The sequence below is a fragment of the Wyeomyia smithii genome, chromosome 2 (assembly GCF_029784165.1).
Source record: "Wyeomyia smithii strain HCP4-BCI-WySm-NY-G18 chromosome 2, ASM2978416v1, whole genome shotgun sequence".
In the NCBI taxonomy this organism is placed as follows: Eukaryota; Metazoa; Arthropoda; class Insecta; order Diptera; family Culicidae; genus Wyeomyia; species Wyeomyia smithii.
Window position 1 is genome coordinate 48,023,524 of NC_073695.1, and position 5,309 is coordinate 48,028,832.

Here is a 5,309-nt window from a genome sequence, read left to right on the forward strand (position 1 = left end):
TGTGCAAACATTTCAAACGTGTCAGGATCAGATTTAGATTCTAGATCATCGAGGCGTACATTTGTGGAAATTGTAGCATATTTTCGTTTAGACTTAACGAAATTCCAAAAGTTTCTGGGATTTCTTCGAAGGTCTGTCTGAACTAGCATGACGTACGATTTGTACAAGCCAGCATTCAACCGACGATAATCATCACTCGATCGCTTGAAAATACACTTAGTATCGACTGTTTCAGTACGACGATATTTTTGTCGCCATCGATTGCGTACACGTTTTAATTCTCGCAGACGCGAATTGGCCCATGGTGGAAAAACTGGCGCTTTCACTAATGGTAGATTCGATTCGAGCCACTGAAGTAAAACATCATTATCGGTATATTACAGACGAAGTTAAAGTTCGATGATAGTAAAATTCAATAGGGTGTTATGAGGCAGATAGACTTAGTATTTGACACTAATTTTGTGGAAATCGGGTCAGCCATCACTGAGAAAAGTGAGTGAATTCAAGTAGTCTTCGGAATATGTTCCTTTTCATAGCTGGATTTCACATTTTTAAACATAACAGGCAAAGTGATAGTCCGATTGCAAAACAAATTAATAGGGTCTTATGGGGCAACTTGACCTTCCATTTGACACTGATTTTATGAAAATCGGTCCAGCCATCTCTGAGAGACATTAGGTTCTAGAGATAAAGATGTTTCGTGATTTTTACATTTTGATACAAAACCTCTAAACTAAAAATCTGATTACAATAAAATTGAATAGGGTATTATGGGACAACAAGACCTTTCATTTGCAATTAATTCCATGAAAATCGGTCCAGCCATCTCTGAGAAAAGTGAGAAAGAATAAAAATCTGCACATGCATACACACACACCCACACCTACACCTACACACACACCTACACCTACACACACATACCTACACCTACACACACACCTACACCTACACACACACACACACCTACACACACACCTACACACACACACACACACACACACACACACACACACACACACACACACACACACACACACACATACACACACAGATAATGCTCAGCTCGTCGAGCTGAGTCGAGTGATATATGCCATTCGGCCCTTTGGAGCACTTTTATATGTTCGGTTTTGCAAGTGATTGCTATACCTTTCTAGGAGAAAGGCAAAAACAAAAAGTTATGAACCTTGGCATATTTTGATATTTTCACTCTGAACTTTTTTTTGGTGTTTTTTCCTAGTTAAACATAACAATGTCGAAAATTTATCACAAAGAGCATGATACCAATCCAACGCGCTGTTTTTGTACCATAATCGTACATTTTTATACTAATTCGTACCAATAGAGGAGGACTGGCAACAGGGCCAACTGGATGATGTGCGCGATTTTGCTCTTTGTATAATTTTAGTAAAAATGTTGTTTCTTCGCGAAAAAACTACTGTGATTGGTCAAAGTGTCAAGTTTAGGTTCTACTGCTACCCGGAAAAGTGAAGAAATGTGCCAGCGTATATCGTGAAACGGATTAGTAGCATTTTTATTAGTTGTGTTTTGTTTGTTTTTAAGTCGCACTTCAGAAAGATTGAAAACAGATCGAAAAAAATCGGTTCTAGGATTTTGTCTTGGGCTCATTGGAGAGATTTTGAGCGCCATCTACCTTCGGATATAGGGGCAATCAGTAGAGGCGCTCAGTCAATGGTTGCCATATGTTTTTCGAATCCATTTTTATAGTTTTTTTTCGTGTTCTACTTTAAAAATTTGACAGTTTCAGGCAGTCTACCGAGATCTTTTTTACATGCCTTAATACATCTTATTGTATTTTATAATTTATTTTAATTTATCTCACATCATATGAGTATCGTTAGATAAATAAATTATAATATCTATCTACAATGTTTATACGGTGAATGGTTGCGCTGCAATGTTGTTGAAAGAACCTATTTCAAGTCATGTTTTCAGCCATGTTAACAGCTGCAGAAAGCAGCACGTTAGCAAACAAATATTGATATGTCGTGAATTAGAAAAATATGAATTCATCCATTTTATTTTAGCACAACGTAACTGACAATTTCCATATGTTTTTCGAATATTTTTTTTGCGTTTTATACGTTAAAATTTTTAAGATTTACAACAGAAAAAAGTGGTGCATATCTTTGTATTCGGAGCGATAACCTTTTTTCTCAAGAGTACCAACAATCATATTTGCTGCAAAATATTCAGCATAGGTGGGATGCATGAAATCTACGGTTCCGTCCGTAGTGGTCTTCGTCTCTCCACTGAAGATCCTCCCTTTATTATTTTTTTCCCATCTGATCTTTCGTGAATAATAATTCTATGGCCAACTTTTCATAGCTGTATGAAGAGCTTGAAGAGTCTTGCATAGCTTTAGTTATATTGTTGCTGTTTTTTTAATTTCTCTTCAAAATATCTTTTCAATTGATATTCAACAAACTTTCGATGAAGATCATATATACTTCTAATTCCTAAATCATACAGCTCGTGTTTTTTTTTTCACTCACAAGATGTTTTTTGCATGCAAATGCACGCAACCTTTTTTTCATCAGATTCGAACAGCGATGGAGAGGGAGTTTTATTTTCTCTGAAGCTTCTAACAATTCGTTTTTGAAGTTCTCTCACGTGCGTGATCGCTTGCAGTGTGTGTAAAGGGCGTGGGCAGGAGCATGATCGGCTTTATGTGTTATGTTCGATGTTTAATTTTCTTGCGTTGCATCTTGTGTGCGCATTGGACTGACGTCGATACTTTAAACATCCTGTCTGCGCTGCTAGTTAGCCGTTTCGAAGTTTATCGTTCGTGTTCTGACCGGACGATTGCGGACGTTTTGTCCAGTTTTATGCCCTTGTTTTATGATTTTTGCAGCTTTTGAACAAATGTTTAAGCACATAGACATCTTTTATTTAATTATGTTGAAATCTCGTGAGCCGACATGGCAACTAAATTCTGATTGCGATTGTTTGGGCATTTTGTATCACAACTCAGAACTTTGTTTTGTTCGATATGCATATTTGCATTTTCATAAATTTTCGAGCTGTGAATGCATGAAACTTTGCCAGTTTTTATTCTCAGTAGGTATCTTAGTTTAATTATTCGAGAAGTAAAAAATAATCGGCGCGAAACACCGTGTCCCTGTGCGTATGAGTCGGTAAGAGGAAATAGAGCGGTCGCGGATAATGCTCCGGTGCAAACGCGTCTTCGGCCTGGGTGAGCTTTGTTCATCTAAGGATTTTCGATGTGTTGTTACTTCCGAGGTGTACCAAATCATTTATTTGAATACTGCCCGCCCGTTGGTTCTATTCCAGCACGTTGCGGTTCAGAGTAGGTTCCGTTCGTTCGATAAATATCGTAGTAAGTTAATTATTCGCGACGAAAAAAATTAGAATAATCGCGACAAAATATCGTAATTATTAGCAATAAATATCGGGATTATATTGTTTGGTGTGATACAAATTGTTACGATTTGTAGGTTGCCGAACATAACTAGAAACTTCGATTCTCCTGCATGCAGCGATCGTCGCGCGGTTTCATTTATATCGTCTTCTGGTGGCCGGTTGCCCAGAGACCGAGAAGTAACCATATTGGGCGCGAATTTGTGTACAAAACATCGCACCATCAACCTCGATGGATCCAGATCAATTCCTTCCACTAACATTAATTCCTTCCTTTGATACTTGTGGATGATGCAGAGGATTCCTCGGTCTCTAGTAGCAACAAGCAAGGTTGCATATTCAATTTTAGAGTACTTAGTACAAACTTGTAGCATTACTTTAGGACTGCAAGTTTGTCGTACGTCAAATTTGAAAATTGTACTTGTGGAGCGAGCTATCGGCACGCGGCAAATTAAATGGAATTGACACCCTGAAATTGAATATGCAACCTTGGCAACAAATATTGAACTAACACTCCCGACATCCCTTCCCCTATTGATCTGCATTGGACGTGGCCAGCTACGTTATTGACCAGTGAAAAGAAAAATCACCAGGAATTGTACACTGAAAATGGCTTGCTACTCCTAGGCACCATTTTGACGGTTGTTTGTGCAATTTCAGCTGATTCTAGTCAATCGCGGGCAATACACGGGAGATCAAATATGCTATGCATAATCGTACATTTTTATACTGACTCTGTTGAAATTGAATATGCGTAACTCATCGGCGCACCCTGTTATTAGAAGATTGTAAAAATAAGACGAACACACAAGGTAACCAATTCATACAGTGCGTGTTTATATCAAGCATTAATTTTCTAAATAGCGTGGACTGCATCAGACGCAACTTTAATAGCGAAACCTGTCTCTGCTCCACATCCCAGTTCCCGGTTCTCTAAATCTGGATTTACTCGATATAGACACGATATAGACACGCGGTTACCTCGTGTGTTCGTCTTATTTTTACAACCTTCTAATAACAGCGCCGGTGTCATGTAACTTCAAGTGCAATTTTTGTAACCATCCATGGTTGAATACTATTATACCTTGTTCATACTATGTCACATATCACGTGATATCGCCAGATGATATCGGATATCACTTTGGCTGTTCACAATACAGTGAGATGGTATGGTTCGACATTTGCTTTATTTAGTCAGGTAATTGACAAAAGAAAACGCAAAACAAAACATAACATCATGACAGCTGATTCGGAACTACGAAGTTAGAAGAGATTTTGAAGGCTTGGTAGTCCCGAATTGGAATTGCGAAATTTGTAGGGTTACGTCGCATATCGTTTAATTTGACCGTGTTACCAACTGCTGCAAAACTGGATTTTATTGGTTTTCGAACATGGTAATCGCAACATCATATAGCCGAGGTGATATGTGATAGAAGCTCGATTGTATGAGATATGGCCTCCATAGCACGAACCGCCTGATATCAGGTGATATGCGGTGTAGTGTGAACGGGGTATTAGAGTAGAGTAATAATGCAAACTTTTAGCGATATTTTTTTACCCAATTCATTATTAAAGGTAACGAAAGTACTATCTAAGCTATCATATAACTCTGCAAGGAACAGTCCTGGAGGTTTATGGTGTGCCTCAATGATTTCGTTGAAAAATCCTTTTTTGTAAAATGCACCCAACAAAAAACTAAATTTTAATTTCCACATAAAATATTCTACAACTATCCAATGATGATAGAAAAAAAAATTCATATTTTATATGTTCTAAAAGTTTGCCAAAAACCATTCCTCGATCTCTCAACACAAAAAATTAGTTTTATCATTTTTATCATAGAAAGTTCTTAATAAGTTTCTATGATATTTTGACACTATGCGGGTCATTTATACAAACAAACTGATGCC